Source organism: Pinus tabuliformis, chromosome 3_2, assembly GCF_031772625.1.
Source record: "Pinus tabuliformis cultivar Carrire ecotype Pingquan chromosome 3_2, CPIR1, whole genome shotgun sequence".
Taxonomy (NCBI): Eukaryota; Viridiplantae; Streptophyta; class Pinopsida; order Pinales; family Pinaceae; genus Pinus; species Pinus tabuliformis.
This window is the reverse complement of record NC_142302.1, coordinates 1,049,340,168-1,049,358,414: the sequence shown is the minus strand read 5'-3', so window position 1 is coordinate 1,049,358,414 and position 18,247 is coordinate 1,049,340,168.

The window sequence follows — 18,247 nt, the reverse complement described above, 5'->3', positions numbered from 1 at the left end:
CAAGCACAACCCGTGAAATGTGAATAGATGTTCTGATGTCGAACACTTCACGGAATCCTTTGATCGAAAGTCAATGATGTAAACTGTCGTCAAAGGCGAGAAACCTGCCATTGATGCATGCAGACTTCAAGGTACTGTCGATTCCTAAGTCATCTTTCTAGATAATGTGTCGATGTCGATAGAAAGCGACTCGTTGCAGGCAAGCCTACAACACGAAATCATTGTTCAAGTTGAAGAAATGTTGCTGTAAGGACTGACTCAGGGATGGTCAAATGGATGACAAGTATTTTGCAGATGAAAGTTTTGCTTGCAGACCTCTTGAACACATAACGACACAACAGATGGTTTGGTGACGAATAACTCAAAGTTGATCCCTGAACCCGGTTAAAGATTTTCAAAGTGATTTGGTCAACTGTGAGGTAAAAGATTTCCCAACCCAGGTGAAATGCAAAAGTGTCGTGTTCAAGAGTGGTAATAAAGTTTCTTTGAGACAAAAGGTGACAAATAGGTTCATTCTTCTCTCTTTTCCCCCACCATTTCTGGCAAGTACCTCTTTATTTTTAACAAGCTTGAGGAGGATAACATATGCTTGGTTATAAGCTCATCCTTCGGACGAGTCCAACCTAGTTTAAATTCGAACCCTAGGAAGGAGTGGTTCGTTCCTGTTTGTAATTGAACAGGTCCTTTACTGTAAAAGTTTAACGAGCCCAGTATAGGAGAAACTCGGCGTTTTTCATTTTTAGAGAGTCTGAAAAACTTAAGGAAACTCCACGTTGAACTTTTTCGTAAATTTGTGTCCCTCAAGCCCGAAAAAGTATAAAATAATACCTGGGGGAACCGCTTGATCTTGCGACCAAGGAGTACTTTCATAATAGTGTCGTTGACCTGAAAAGTAAAAAGCGATCAAAGACACGTCGTTTTATTTCCTTATCGAGTTTGAAACGACAAAAACCCGGCAATCTTTTCCTGATTTTACGGTCAGAAAAGAGCTAAAAGGGGACCGTCTTTTAATTCCGTTTTAACGAGTGTAAAAGAAACACTCGGCGATCTTTTCATGTTTTAGGAGTCAGAAAAGGGCTTAAAAGATGACTCTGATATTTTTATTAGTGAAAATTACAATTTCCCTCGAAATCCCTTTGTCCTGCACAAAAGCGACACATTACTCATACCTGTTTAAAATAGGCAAAAATACGTCGAAAAACATCTTTTCATGGTAAAAAATGAACTCATTCACCCAAAAAACCTATAAAAAGACCTTTTACCATGTCATTTTTACCGTTTGACTTTGGAGGTTGAAAAAGGAGCTTTTGACAAGAAACTTCCCGTGGTCGCTGCGGAAAATCTGACCGTCGGAATCGAACGCCGCTTCACCCAGGTATTTTACACATCCTACTCTGCATTTCTATCCGTTTAGAATTAAGTTTTAGGTCTCTGTTTCATTTTTTGGGGGGGTTTTGGGTTTAAAATGCGCCTCTCGGCGGACGCAGGTGCCCTTCGGGTGACCTGCGTCCCCCGACTTTTTCTCACACGGGAAAAAAGGTCGGGGGACGCAGTCCGCCTTCAGGCAAGCTGCGTCCGGACGCCCTGTGCTACAAAGCCGGGGTGCGTCCTCCGAGTAATGCGCATTTGAAAACCCCAACTCTCTCAAAAAACCACCAAATTTCTTCAAATCAATTTCTAATTGTCTTTTTTGATATGCAGGGCATTAATCATGTTAGACTGGAGAGAGAGAGAGCACGTAGAGGAAGATGAAGCTGCAATAAACCACCAGCCCTCTTTGGATGCCTTAAGAACATGCGGGTTGTATAAATATTGGACCATACCGGGCATGAGGGGCCAGGTAAGATTCTTGGAATGGCTGGTTGAGCGATGGAACGTTCAAGATCAATGTTTTTACATAGGAGGGCACCAGCTCGAGATAGAGCCCTCGGATGTATACTTTCTTCACTGGCTTGCCAAACAGAGGTGAGCAACTCAATCTTGCGGGGACCAGGCCGGGTGGCCAATCCCTTGATGATCTCCGCGAGGAGTGGTGCAGACCCGGGACTCGCCATAAAAAAGGCGTAGAGATAAAACACATCGCTCTGCCGGAACTCAGAGTCATTGCGTTCACGGTCACCAGAATTTGCGGCGCGGCCGCTTTACACATTGCTTCCGGATCCCAAATGCGGATGGCAGTTGACTGTTACCAAGGCACCATCTTCAACTGGTGTGAAGCTGTGTCGGCTCATATGAAGAGCCAACTGACCAAGGCAAAGAACGGACGACTAAAGACTTTTGGATATGGGCCTATAGTCGTGAGCTTTGCCTTGGAGAGAGTTCCAATGCTGATCCCTCAGCAACTCACTGTTGATGATTTGGGTCCTCGGGAGCCAAAGCTTATTCGATGGGTTGCGGTGATGGCCCGGCATCCTGACGAGGGCGCGGCAGTGGTTCGATTCTCAGACAGTTACTTTGACTGGTTAGAGGGCCAGCTTTTTGTGATACAAGACTTTCCATATGCCGGAATGGATTTCAGAGGTGATCCGGACATGGTTCTTCCACAGGGAGAACAATGGGACGACAGAGGTACTTTTATTTTCACAAGTTTTCTAGTTATGTATTTTTTATTTTTCATATATATCGTCTCAAACTAATAGTAAAATTTTCAAAATGCAGATGTTGGCCCACAGCGTCCAGCCAATCTCCGGCCTTATGATAGACGACATCCAGCTGCACCGGCACCGGCCCCACAGGACGCAGCTGCAGACGTATTAGCTGAGTTGGAGCATGACCTAGATCGTCTCACGGCAGACATACCTGAGACTACTATGGACGACATTCCTATCAGGCTTCAGCGTTTTGTAGTTGCAGTCCCTGGACCGTTTAGGAGATTTCTGCGTAAGGTAGCCCGCGCAGTGGTGTCGTACAGAGAGCACCACCAGTGATTGACTAGTCACTTTTGTAGTCACATGTGACATTTTTGACTTTTTGTACTATCATTTTGCCGATCATAAGGTGTTTTCAACCTATGATCGAAGACGATGTATATATTTTTGGACACACTTCTATCTATATATATCACTATTACCGGCTTATCTTGTTTAACATGTATGATGAAATGTCTTTAAATTTACTTGCATGATTATTATAAATGTCTGTCCAACACTCGAGAAGCAATTGCATCTGCTAATGTATTCAGGGACCTTGGAATATGTTGATATTCAATGTAATCAAATTCACGTTCCAAGAGACGCACTCTCAAAAACAACCTTAACAACACAGGATTTCTAATGGCATAAACTCTATTAAGCTGTAATACAACAAGTTCAGAATCTAACCTCACTATCAAACGTCGAATTCCAAATGAAATAGATTCGGATAATAATTCAACCACTGCACTGTATTCTGCAATGTTATTCGTTGTTTGACCGAGGCTTACCCCATGCATAGAAACTAACTCGTCAGAGGGTGAATAGATAACCCAAGCTGCGGAAGAGATATTCCGTGTACTACGACAAGCACCATCAGCAAATCCAATGTATGTTTGGAGAGGCGTCGACATCTACAATATCAAGAGTAAAACCAAGATAAGCCAGAATAATGACGAAAAACCACACTCGCTAAGCTAAGCACACTGACTAAACTAACACACTTGCTAGCTAGAAAGAAAATCTAACCTATCTAAAAATTTCTCCATCCATCATTTTAAGCATAATACCTCTTTAGGTAAAGTCCATTTCTGGGTTTACCCAAAGAGTCCCCATCAAAATCAACTAACTCATAAGCCCCTTTTGCTAGCTTTCGCTTTACAATGTAGGGCCCATGCCACATGGGAACGAATTTTCCGGCACCTAGCTTATCGTTAGCTTGATCATATAATAGTACTAGGTCTCCTTCCGAAAAACTTCGAGGAGTTACATTTTTATCGTACTGGGCTTTCATTCGTTTTGCGTGAGTCTCGATAGCTAAAGTAGCGTCACGTCGAGTCTCATCTAATTTAGCCAAGTATAACAACCGTTTCTCCTCTTCGGAAGTAGCTGGAAGTAATTCGACAGCCATTTGAAGTGATGGGATTTCGCATTCAATAGGTAACACAGCTTCTAAGCCATAAACTAGCTGGAAAGGGGTGAAACCTGTTGAATTTTTCACTGAAGTTCGATATGCCCATAGCGCCGAAAATAACATGTTATGCCAATTCGTTCGATGGATACCAATGATCCGTCGAATCATGATGACTAGAACTTTGTTGATTGACTCAACCAAACCGTTGGCTTGCGGATAATAAGGTGTAGAGCTATCGTGGCGCAAACCAAGCTGGCTTGTAAGCTCAGTCATCATGACATTTCGAAAATGGCTCCCATGGTCAGTAATGATTGCTTGTGGGACACCAAACCTAGTTATGATATGATTGAATACGAAAACTGCAGCTGTCTTGCCGCTTGCGTCGAATGTAGGCATCGCCTCGGCCCACTTAGTAAAATAATCAACCGCGAGGATGATATACGCATGCCCCCCGGCCGAGTGAGGGTTACAAGTAATAAAGTCAATACCCCATTTGGCGAATGGACCAGCGGCAATTATAGGGTGGAGAGGAGCAGGTGGAGCGCGCATCTTTCGATCAAACACTTGACAGTTGTGGCATTTTCTGACGGCAAGGATACAATCTTTAAACATAGACGGCCAGAAATAGCCAGCGCGCAACACCTTCTGAGCTGTGGCATACCCAGACATATGACCGCCACATGCTCCAGAGTGACAATCATTCAAAACTCTCTCAGCCTCGTCGTGAGTTAAACAACGTCGAAAAACTAAGTCTGCCCCCAGGCGATAAAGTGTATCTCCAATAATTCTGTATTGCTGGGATTGAAACCGAATTTTTCGACGGTCTTCCTTGGAAGCTTCAGGCCGAAAGGTTTGGGTTTGGAGATAGATGATTATATCCCCATACCACGGATCTACAGTGCTAATAAGAAACAAAGATTCGTCCGCAATGGACTCCTCTGCCACAGTCTCTGTGTCAGCACTCGGGAAATCACACATCAATTCCGCGAAGACTAAAGATTTCTTAGACTTGGACTTCTCAAACTCCAAGTCGAACTCTTGCAGGATGACGATCCATTTAGAGTACTTGCCCCCTAGCAGTTGTTTTGTCAAGATATAAATCATAGGGTTGCAATCCGAAATAACAGTAGTTTTGCGGAGAAGAATGTAGTGACGAAAACGCTGGACAGCTTGAACGGCTGCCAGGGCCAATTTCTCCACATGTGAATATTTTAACTCAGTTGGATTTAAGGTTCTGCTAAGGTAATATATCACATGCTCTGCCTTGAATTCATCTTCTTGAACTAACACCATTCCAATGGTGGAATGCGAAGCTGCGAGGTATAAGAAGTAGTCCTGGTTGTAGTTGGGAGGATGCAATAACGGTGCATGGGTCAACGCGTGTTTTAATGCATCAAAAGATTGTTGGGCAATCTCGTCCCAAAAGAATTGTACGTTCTGTTTCAACAACCGTGTAAAACCTTTAGTGACCTCGGCGTAGTTAGGGATGAATCGGCGTAAAAAGTTCGCTTTCCCTTGCAAACTTTGGAGTTGGCGCAAACTCGAAGGAGGAGGCAATTGGATGATAGCCTCGACTTTCGAGGGATCGACGCGAATGCCGGCTTTGGAAACAACAAATCCCAGCAATCGACCTGTTTCTATACAGAAAACACACTTGTGGGGATTCAACCGAATTCGATAATGCCTACACCTCATAAAGATTGCTCGTAAATGGACAAGGTGATCAGCTCGGTGTAAAGAATGAGCAGGCAAATCATCGAGATAGGGTTGCACAATGTGCTTGATGTCATGAAATGCATAAGACATGGCCCGTTGAAAAGTAGCGCCGGCATTCTTAAGCCCAAAAGGTAATTTGCAATAAGCAAATGTCCCCCATGGACAAATGAATGCCGTTTTTGGTTGGTCGGCAGGTAGAATATTGATTTGATTATAGCCTGAGAAACCATCCATGAAGGAAAACATCTCACTTCCGGCACAATCATCAATTATTTGATCGATATAAGGCGTAGGATAGTTGTCTTTTGGACAAGCTCGATTGATATCCCTATAGTCGATACAGATTCTTATTGTTCCTTGTTTTTTATTGACGGGAACAATATTCGATACCCAATCCGTTAACGGGATCGGATAAATGAAACCTGCTTTCAACAGCTTTTCGACTTCTGCTTTAATTGCAGCTGCTTTTCGAGGGTGAATCTGACGCAACCGTTGCCGAATGGGTTTAGCATCCGGGTAGGTTTTGATTTCATGAACAACAATGGCAGGATCGATTCCTGGCATTTCCTCGTAGGACCAGGCAAACACGTCGCGGAATTCTTGGAATAGGGCCTTGTAAGTTTCAATTTCTTCTTCAGTACATGCGGCACCTATATGAATGTTCTCCTTAATTCCGGGCTTCACTGATATATCAATGGGAATAGTACGAGAAATATTCCCTAAATTCAGCTCTGAATCAGAATGTTTCGTTGGATCCTGAGCGTCTTTGACATATTCAGCGGTAAAGATAGATGAAAAATCATTTTCAAATGCATCGCCCTTAGGTAAAAACGAAGATCTGTGATGGAGATCTTCCCATGGTAGATCATCTACACTTAGGATTTCGCGAAGTCGTTCGTCAGATGACACGTCTTCGGGAAACGTTATCCGTTCTAAAGGTGAGGTGAAAAGTGACTCTTCACTGACCACATTCATTTGGTCGGGTTCGGTTGAATGAAAATCGGTAAAAGACATAAGAGCTTCATAAGCAATTTCATACGGACTCAACGGCATAACATCACCGAGTGAATCTAGCTCAGAGTCAGAGGGAACATACCAAGGATCATCATAAATAATGTTTTCTGACGTGATCATATGAATCGTTGCAAATGAAGGATCTACATTGAGTGGAGGGAGAGGAAAAGTTCCCAGTAAACCGGAATCCTTAACTAAACCTACACCAATGTCCTTATAAGGGATTGTCGTTTTACCAACATGTTGGATAGTTTCTGAAGAGGATGGGTCGGATGAAAAGTATGTCAGCTGATCAATAGTCACGATCTTACCGTTATGTGGAAACTTAATGACTCTGAAGACCGATGAAACGACCGCTGTCATAGCATATGACCAACTTCGACCCAAAAGAAGGTTGTAGTCTAGAGGGGCATCAACCACTTCCACATCCAGACTAACGGTTTTACCTTCGACCCCTATAGGCAATTCTTGTAGAATACCAAACGGACGGAACCCACGGCCATCAAAGGCCTTAAGGATGGTGGGGGATTGGTTCAACGAAGGAGAACCAAGCGATCTCCAACATTGAATCGACATAATACACGTAGAAGCTCCCTCATCAATCACAGTCCGATGAATAGGCCTGTTTTTGACTATCACTGGGATTTGGAAAGCCATTTGATGGGGGAGACGTGGTGTACTATTTTCTAGATCAAAGATCATTAGGTTCGGGTCCTGAACATCGACAGCTCCAATAGCCGACAAAAGCAATTTTCGTTGCGCTGGACATGATTGCAGCACTTCGAGTGCCGACATTGCTGAAGGTGAAACAGCTAAGTCTTCAACAATGTTGTAATTCTGGGCTGCTCTCGCATGTGGGTTGAAAGCAGACCTTCGAAGTACACCCTTGGCGGGCGGCTTAATCACTAAGTCTGGGTTAGGTTTTTCGATCTGTAGTGGATCGGAACCAGGAGTTGAGGTTGATGGGTTAGAGTGAGAAGATTCTGCTTCTTTACCATCAACAGGAGCCTTACTACCATAATCTTGCGATCGAGTCGCAATCCTGACATGAGACATCATCAAAATGGGTTCTTCACTGGCATTCGAAGAAGAACCTATCATCTTATTCTCCTGCTCTGGAAATGGATTTTTTAACACAGCAGGAGTGGGAGAACCTTTGACTATTTTCACTACCTCGGCCCGATGAGGGCAGTCTCTCGTAAAATGATCTTCTTCACAAATGAGACAAGGATAACGAGGTTTGCGCTTTTCGTCATTGGTTTCCGATTTTTCTGTTTTCTCCTTTGGAGCCTTGTCTGCTTTGGCCTTCTTCTTTCCTTTCTTCTTTCCACCGTTTTTTGGTTTGGCCGTAGATGACTCTACGGCGTGAATGTCGGCGGTGAGTTCAGGAGAAGACTCTCCTGTCGGAGAATCAGGCAAAGTGATAATTGGAGTAGTTGAAGCCTTGGAAGACTTCTTCTTGCTCTTCGTAGTCACGATACCAATCATACCATCAGCGGCATGAGATCCCGAAGGAGCAGCAGCGATTTGGTTTGACTTGGAAGATCCGGAATTTTCTCATGTAACGTACCCGACTGAGTATAAACTAAGTCAAGGTACTGTGCTTGAGCAATGACTTGCTCCTCAGTAACTACTCCGGCCTTGGCTACATCTTCAGTAATTCGTGGTAATAATGATTTGACAAACCATTCAGCTAAGATTTGGTTCGGGATAAAAACTTTCACTAATCTCCTTCGACGTCTCCACTCATGGATGTGATCGGAAATGTACGTGGATGTCGATTGTTTTAGCGAAGTTAATAATTCTGTACCATTATCGTATCTGACTGGTAACTGAAAATGAGTTAAGAACGAGGTAGCTAACTGGCTAAAGTTGTAAAAAGAGGCCCGTGGTAACTCAATGTACCACTTGGCCGCGAGACCAATGAGTGTACGCTGGAAAAGACGTAAGCGGATGGAATCATCTGAGATGGAATTTGATGCACACCAGAGGTGGTAAGTCATCACGTGATTGGATGGATCCTCTCCAGACTTACCTTCGAACTTGGGTATATCGCTGGGAAACTTATTTGGCATTGGCGGCCAGAACTGTTGATATTGAATTGGATCGTTCGTTAGGCGCGTCAAGTCGGGTAAATCTAAAGTTGCAATAAACGGTAACTGCCGGTTAGGATCTCTAAAATTCTGAGTCACAATACCAGCCCCAGGAGGAGGATATCCAGGATAACTAGGAACAGGAATCGCATTGGGGATATTATATCCTCCTGGAAAACCAGGATTAACCGGACCGTACTGGGGTTGCTGAGGTTGTTGATAAGTGTACCCAGGATACGGTTGATACTGGTAAGCCGGTTGTTGGGCAGCTTGCGCAGGTTGATACGGTCCCTGGTACGGAGGTTGAACAAATTGAGGTTGAGTAGTAACAACCGTACTTGTACCAGGTGGTCCTACAGGCATCTGGACTGTGGTTTGGACTGTAGGTCCAGACAACGGAACAGATGTCTGAGGAGTGGTTACAGGGACTGTAGAAACCAGAGCTGCCGATACTCTAGAAGTAAGCATGGTAGATGTAGCGGTAGTTGCTGCAGCCGTGTGAGGTGGAGTACCAGGTGCAATTGGCGGCTGAGTAACTACCGAAGTTACAGGGGTCTGAACACTTGACTGGACAGGTTGCGGTTGCTGGGGTGGACCAGGAACTACAGGTTGTCCTGCTTGAGGTGCCGACTGTATACTTGGCTGCAACATCTGTTGACCCTGTGACGGATCCCATGTTAACAATCCAGGGTACTGACTCGTAACAGGTTGAGGATACTGAGATCCATAGCCGTATTGAGGATAGGGTTGATAACTGTAAGGTGCAGTCCCATATGATTGCCCTTGAGGTGGTTGATAACTTTGACCAAGGTATTGACCCGTAGGTTGATAACCTTGAGGTAAATACGAATACTGGGGTTGACCTTGACCTTGAGGTTGGTATCCTTGAGGTTGATATCCTTGGGGTTGATACCCTTGAGGTTGCCATCCTTGAGGTTGTCATCCTTGAGGTTGATATTGATACTGAGGTTGACTTTGGGATACATATTGAGGCTGGGGTTGATACCCTTGGGGTTGATACCCTTGAGGTTGCCCCCCAGACACGAATGAAGCACCTTGAGGTTGCCCCCCAGGCATTAACGAAGGTTGCCCCCCAGGCGGTAATTGGCCACCTTGAGGTTGGTTAACGGGAGTTGAACCTGACATCATATAAACATCACCTATACTCAATGGTACATTACCACTGTTTCCAACTAATAACCCAAGATCAACGGGTTGAGGAGATGCTCCCGCAAAGGTACCAGAAAGTGATTGATACCCAGCCGGAACAGAAGGACCATCATGTAAAAATGATTCAGGACTTTGCGTAATCACAGATGACGGACCAGACATATTTACAGGATTATGAATTCCTCTAGGTGGAAAAGGAGTACGAGGTGTAGAAAAACCTACTGAGTTGTCTAAAAAATTGGTTAATGCAAGGTACCAAGGTTCACTCCTAGGAGGACTGTAAAAGATGGATTCACGCTCCCTTAAATCAAGGGTAATTATATCTTCAGAATCAGAAACGCCTATTTCTTCCTCTGGAACAAGTTCTTCTATAGCAATTAACCCAACAAGAAGATTTTCGGTGACAATTCTTTCTATTCTTGGTGAATCAGGAACACTAGGAGTTGGAGTAACAGGTTCGGAAATTTCAGGTTCTTCGCCTGTTTCACTGGCAGATGAAAAACTACCAGTAAGCTCAGAAACTGTAACAGCTTCGGGATTGTAACCTGTTTCTAAACTTTGGTAATCTGGATGGACTACCAAGGAAGATTCTCCTTCTTCAGGTGAACCTACTCTACTGCCACTAGGAGGAGTTACAAGGACCTTTAAACCTTCTAAATTACTGGGGTCGTCTCGAGGAGGTGAACCCCGAAGTGCTCGGGATCTTCTCAACAATTCGGCCACAGAAACAACTTTAGGAGATTGGCCCGCAATTCGACGGGACCGTCTCGGTAATTCCGCCACAATTAATGATTTTTAATTACAACACACGAAAACAAAGTAAAAAATTTCAAATCAAACCACCTAAGTCTTCTAAAGAACCAAACAAATTTGAAGCACACGCCTAAATAATCTAGAGTGTCAAAGCACACACAAACAGTATCTTCCGGACCAAAAGCGCTAGTTGGTGATTAGGTCCAACCTCGCAGGATTCAGTACAGAAATGGCGGGTGGAACAGTTACGCCGACAACCTGCTTAATGAATAGACTGGACCAAGTACCTCCACTTTAACCGTCTCGAAGTGAAGCGTACCCCCCAGAAAATCCAAGTGAGTATAGCCGACGTCTGCTCCAGGTACAGTGGGACCTTCCCTCCACCGTCACCTTGGGTAGAATCCTAGATATTATGGCCACTAAGGTTACCAATCACAACAATTACACCTGGGGGAACAGTCTAAACTCCGACAGCACGCAAGGGCAGAGTAACAAGCTCAATCCCCTTACCGGCTCCTTGACAGTAATCCAAGGTTTACCGATAAGTGACCCCTGGCTCCTCGACAATGGTTAATCCGAGGTTTACCGTTTTTAATACGTACTGTCTGGCGTCGTTCCCAACGAGGGAGGAATGATCCCCTCACTGGTTCGGACACGAGCTCGTGCTTCTCCTTTAAGAGGAGCTTTCCCAGAATGTAACTGAAACAATTGGATTTATTCTACTCAAGATAGACTAACTGTTTGGTTTTGATAGTCTTGGAGAGTTAAGTACTCACCTACTCCAAGACCCTAGCCTAAGCTATGTTGGTGCTTCAGAACCCTAAAAAATAAAAGTTACTAGTTCAATTTTAATTTAAGCGTTACTTTTAAGGTTGTTCTTTAAGTCAAAAGGTGATGGAAGTGAAACTTGTGGTGTGTTGACTCGACTCAAAACCACTACAAAATGCACCTAGGATGATTTATCCACTACTTTGCTTTTTCGATGAATTGTTTTAACTAAAAAGTTGAGAGAATGCAATCTTTAGAAACGCAACTTCTTAATTGAAGACAATCAAGGAAACAATTCGATTTTCTTTTCCAAGCATAAAAACATAACTTCTCTTTACATGCACGAGAAAACTCTTTTCTTCTTTGAAAAACAAAAAGCTACTTGAAACAAGACTTTTTAAAGAAGATGTTTTTGTATTTTTCTTTTAACAAAGCAAATAAAACTAATATAACCAAAAAGCAATCTTTAACAACTATCAAAATCTATGAAAATCCACTCATAAGTAAACTAAAGGCAAATTTATTCTAAGCAATTCTAACAAGGTCAAAACTAACAATGATTATTCTAAGGTGTTTTACTTGATCACAATCAAATCAAGGACTAGCTTATTGCAGAACCAAAAACTAGTCAAAACAAAATTCTAATCTTTTTGTTCTTTTTGTAAAATGGAAATCAATACTTTAAAAACAAGCAATTCGAAATTTGACCCAAAACAACTTAAATGGCAAGCTGCTTCAAACAAGGAGACTTTACGACAGGTCCAACTTCTAAGAAGGTTGACTAACCAGAGAGATCTAAGGCTGGACAACTTTCTACGCTCAAAGTCACTACAGAACCTATCCAAAAATCAAACCCTAGGTCTAAACTTCGTTGAAATCCACTAAAACACTCAAAGCTCACAAAACCAGTTCAGGTGAGAATTCTTGACAGGGTACTAAAGGATCTGGGCAGAAAACACTAAGAAAAACCAAAATCTAAAAGCAATTTAAGGCAAAATGGAATTTTCTTAACTTTTACAGGAAGACGCAGGCCACCCGTTGTCACAGGTGCGGGCCCGCTCTGTGCAGACGGCAACAGCACGTCCAAGGACGCACTGTGCAGACTGAGAGGGTGCGTCCTTCTGGAAAAAGAAAGAAAAACCAAAACTAACTAAATCTAAAGCTAAGCCACCCAAATACTAATTCTCACAGTCAAAAACCAGAAAATAAAAATGATTTTCTCAAAGCAAAGTTCATATAAAGGAAAAGACTCTCTCATTAATGGATTCCCCAGCGGAGTCGCCAATTTGTCGTGGCGGAAAAAGTCATTTGGGCTGACACAACTGACCTCCCTAGGAGTATAAACTCGCTAGCGACAAACAAGACAAAATGGAGTGATCTTTCTCTAAATCTACCTTTTACAACATGAAAAGTACAAGTGTTTAGGCTTACCTTATTCCAAAACGCTATTGTTGTAGTCCGTTCTTGCCAATCCGGATGAGCTCTTCCTTCAAGTCAATTCCTGCAACCACAAACAATCAAACAATTACCGAGCACTTGTATTTCATATAATAAAACATAGATTCAACATGCAGACCAAGGAACACATGAAATAACTCATTAACACAAGCTATTGAGAAAAATAAACCAGTTTGTATTAATAACGAAACAAAGAAACTCTTACAACCTGGCCTTGGTGTTGTGCAAGTTCCTCCCAGGGTCCATCAAGTGTTTTCCTCTACTTTGACAAAGCTCACCCACTTCCAAGTAGAATCATGTAAAGACAATCTCTCCTCACAAAGGTTCTAATGGAAGACCTAAATCCTGCAGCATTTACCCAAAGAAAATGTATAGCTCCAACCTCCTCTCCTTCTGGCTCAATGCCTTTATTTATAGTGCTGTAAAGAGGTTATTCAGGTCCACTATCAATGGGATCATCCCCCTCTATGGGTGGGATAGCTCCCTTATTGATGGGATAAGTCCCCTCTTAATAGAGATACATGAACCAACTGGAGGCGCATCCATTTCATCAAACCGACCTCTAGAATGTTCTAGAAGTAATCACAAGTAACTTTCTCAAGATAAAACTTACGCATTTTGCCTTTTACAGGAGGACGCACCTGTCCTTTAACATATAGAGCGTCCATGGACGCAGTTTTTGTGAACATGACCTGCGTCCCCGCAAGTAAGGCTAGAGAGAACCTGCGACCCCAGAGATAAACATAGTTTTTACAAGACTTTCTCTCTTTTTTGAGTTTGAGATGGATAACAGAGGCATAGAGACTTGCTTAAGAGGGTAGCATGACTGTTGATTTGAGCCATACTAACTGTAAGTAGTCAAGGTGACATTTTTTAGTGTAACAGCCCGCACTAGCGTGCAAGGGGGTGTCCGCCCACCGTGTTAAGCGTCCGCTCGCCGTGTGAAGGGGCGCCCGCCCGTCGCGTGCTTGCCCAAGTCGCGAGGGCCTTACATCCTCCTCCACCCGAAATCGTTGTCGTCCCGACAACACACCATCACGGTAGCTCTCTACCAAGATCATCATCAACCATGATGTAGATTCCTCCATATAAGGCAAACATCACTGCAACATATATAAGGCTCCATCTCCATCATGTCATCATCTCCATGTGCAAAACTGCCCATGCTATGTTAACAAGTGCTAACACATCTCGACCATGTGTCAACACTCATCTCTACAATATGTCAATAGTCATCTCAATGATCACCTCGTGAACTCATCAAGAATCCATAATCCCATGCTCAGGTCCATGGAAACCCCATCTTTCTGCAGCATGTCATGATGCTTGATGCCAAGCCATCCCTGCATCATCAGTCATACCTGCTCAAACATGTTTAAGGGCTCACTGCCATGAGCAGCTTAACAATGAGCCCCATCTTCTATGTCATCTAAGAAGATGTGGAGGGAGAAGAGCCTGAAGGCTCTCCCTCACTAATCAGCTCAATCCATCTGTCAGGATCCTCAACCTCCATCCTTCGTAGATATGCCTCCCGATCTTCCTTCTGGATATTCGGCCTCACATATACCTCATCAACATCATCATCATCGTCCTCTACTAGCTCTAGTCTTCTTGACAAGTCCAAGATACTATCTGAAACTGATCGGATGACCAATGACTGCGCCACAAGCTTTGTCTCCACAGTGGACAACCGCTTGTTCACCTTCTCCATATCCCCCATCCGCATTCCTCCTAACTTATGATCAGGTGTTGTCACACCAATGGTTGGAACACCAATGGGTACATCTTCCTTTCCATCATAAATGAAGAGTTTCCTCAAATGTGGTACAACCATAGCCTCAAATTGTTTCATGAATTCCATCCCTAATACAGCTTCATAGTCATCAATCCGCACTATAGTGAAGTCCACCTTTCCGGTCCATTCACCAAGTGTAGTGTCCACCTTTTCGGCTATACCAAGAATTCCCATAGGAGGAGAATTCACTGTCTTCATTTGTTCCTTTACCGGTACAAATTTCAGCCCAATCCTTCTCGCAGTATCTTCACTCATGAAGTTGTGTGAAGCCCCACTATCCACCATAGTGAGTACCTCAACACCTCCAACCTTCATCTGAACATACTCCAACTCATTTTTCTCCGGATCTCTTCTTTCACAACCTTCATCAATCCCTGTCTTTGAAGTAGCACTTGGGTTCTCTTCACTTGCAGCTTCATCGTGAAGTTCATCAGTAGAAGAGACTTCTATCACTAAGTGTTCTTGTGTTCGTGAGGTTCCCTCCCCACTTCCTTCTTTTTGCTTTTCTCTAGATTTGATTTCCCCCTTCAAGACCTTGAGTTGTCTTTCAAGGGTTAAGCAATCCTTCTTTTTTCGATTCAAGGCATGTCTTATTCCTAGTCCCTTGAATTCTGCTTCAAGTAAGATTCCTTCCTTTGCAAGTTGAAGGGCTTCTTCCTCATTCAGGTCCGAGGCCCCTTTTTCTATCAAGGCACGAAGAGCACTTCTCGTTTCAGACAACCTTTTGCCACAATCTGCAAATGCTTGTCTTAGTTTCCTTGACTCTTCAAGTATTTCTTCTTCAAATTCTTCCATGGTAGCATAACCCAATTTCTCCAAGATAGACATCTTCACCAAGTTCCCTGCAATAGAACCAACCCTTGTTTCACTTCGTGTGAAACGGTTTCCTTCACCTGCAAGAACCTTGTCAACTGCCAATCTTCCAAGTGTGTGAGCAACCCTGCTCACCAGCTCTAGACCGAGCTCTGATATGCTTCAACACCTGAACCTTGTTCAAGTCTCTACGAGCAACCCTGCTCTGATACCACCTGTCACGCCCCCAGGCCTACGGTAGTCTTCCAACCGTGTCCGGCGAGGTGCGGCACCACCGTACACTTTCTTTTTAACAATACTCGTGCACATGGACTACGCCTTTCCACATTAACATACTTAGTTTGTGTTTCGCAACCAAGTAAGATGCATTAACCTTATACTTAATGAAGCCCATACATATTCATTATCAATATGCAATTAACCAGAACAATAACAATTGCACACAAGTATAAGGGGAGGGGCAACTCCCGAACAAGTCTGCCCGATAACAATATATTATGAAAATCTTCAATAATACATCATACAAGTGTGCCTGGCAAAATCCAAGGCCAACACTTAGAAATATTTACAATCAAGGCAAGACAGCCTTTACAACCATGTGCCAACCTCACTCGGTAGGAGGGTGCTCACCCGAGACACCAGAACTCCTCCAACTCGGTTCTGCACAAAACTGCCTTAAGATCGCCCTTCGGTTTACCCACATCAAGCTCCGGTAAAATCTGCGCACTTATCTCTTATGCGCATGAGATGTGCGCACTTCAACTGCGCCCTTCTTTACCCTTCTCCAATCGTAGAAGAGAGAGCGAAGTGCTTGATCAAATGATTCCCAAATGAAGCTCTGCGCCATCCATATATACACTTGCTTGCCATTTGGTGAAGGGGTGTCAAGCCATTAGGCCGACCCCATAAAACTGTTTTACAAGCCCTTGCCTTAATATTTTGTAAGTCGGCCTTTGCCCATGGGCAAAGCCTCCTCTACGCCAAGTATAAGGCTTCGGCCTTCTTTCATTTCGCATTATTTTTCCAAGTGTTCCGTCGCACTTGTTTGCTGTTCGTCACATTGTTTGTCGCAGGCCCGGAACCGCCGTTCACCATTGCCCGCTCGTCGCACGGTTCGCCCATGGGTCGCCCGCCTATCGTGCACGGGTCGCCCACGGGTCGTCCGCCCATTGTATGACCGCCCGTGCAAACTCGCGCCCCTCCGTCGCACTGTCCGCCGGGTGACCTGTCCGCTGTCTAACCGCGCTCGCCCGTGCAGACCCGCGCCCTTCCGTCGCACTGTCCGCCGGGTGACTTGTCCGCTGTCCAACCGCACTTGCCTTGTCCGCCGGTCATCGTGCATGCCCGCGCCCGCACCAGCTCGTCGCCCTGTCCGCCGGGTCGTCGTGCACGCCCGCGCCCACACCAGCTCGTCGTCTTTTCCGCCGGGTCCCCGTGCACGGCCGCGCCCGCACCAGCTCGTCGCCTTTTCTGCCGAGTCGTCGTGCACGCCCGAACCAGCTCGTCGCCTTTTCCGCCGGGTCGCCGTGCATGGGGCGCCCGCCCATCGTGCAACCGCGCCCTCACTAGCGTACAAGGGGGTATCCGCTCACCGTGTTAAGTGTCCGCCCGCCGTGTGAAGGGGCGCCCGCCCGTCGCGCGCTTGCCCAAGTCGCGAGGGCCTTACACTTGGTGCCGAAGAAGAGATGCAATAATATCGCCCTGCTCACTTTCATGGGACTTCCTTCTTCTATGTCGGCACACCGGGCCACCACGTGATGTGCGATGTTGGCACCCATTGTGTAACACCCACGATTCATTGGTGGGTTCAGGCGAAACAGGGGTGCCCACCAGGCGCGTTTAACCAAAAGTTTGTGATGTTGGCGATGGGCGCACGACGGATGGGCGACAAGCTGAGTGGACGAGACGGCAAGTTGGACGCGCGCCCGGGCAAGGGCGTCGAGCTGGCTAGACGAGCGGGCAAGCGGACATGCGAAAGTCATTTCACAAAATGGCTAAGTGTCGGGCGACTCGCGAGCTTATACAGGTGGGCGGTCCCGTGTGCGGGCACCCCACCCCAAGCTGACGTGTTAAAATGATGAAAACGCTGAAAGGTTGGGTTGGCTTGGCCATAGGCCAAAGCCCCCACCTTGGCAAGTGATCATACAAATACACGAAGGCAAACTTGGCAAAAGCAAGGGAGTGAGTCATCTCACAAGACTCAAAGGCAAGTTCGGAGGTTGGAGTGCGAGCTGCCTTGGGGCGAGCTGAGATGAGCCCACACGACGGGGGGATGTTCTGAACACGATTTACAGTAGATTCGGGTGACGGTAAACACAGAGTGCAGGTAGACTTGGCGCGCGAGGCCGCAGGTCGCACCGCCGGGTGGGAGGCCGAACGTCGCGAGCTAGGTGACACGAGTGTTGGAACCCGCAAGCAAGGCGGCCCCAGGGCGAGGGCACCCCGCTAAACGAAACAACGGTCTGCGAAGTTGTGCGGAGATTGAACGGTGTGCGATTAGGCTGCACGGGCCGCAGCCAGGTGTGCCCTTGCTGAACGGGCTGCACGAGTTGCGGGTAGGAGCGCCCGCGCCGAACAACGGAGGGCACGACAACACGAAGAGTTGTGTTCGGGGTAGCGCTGA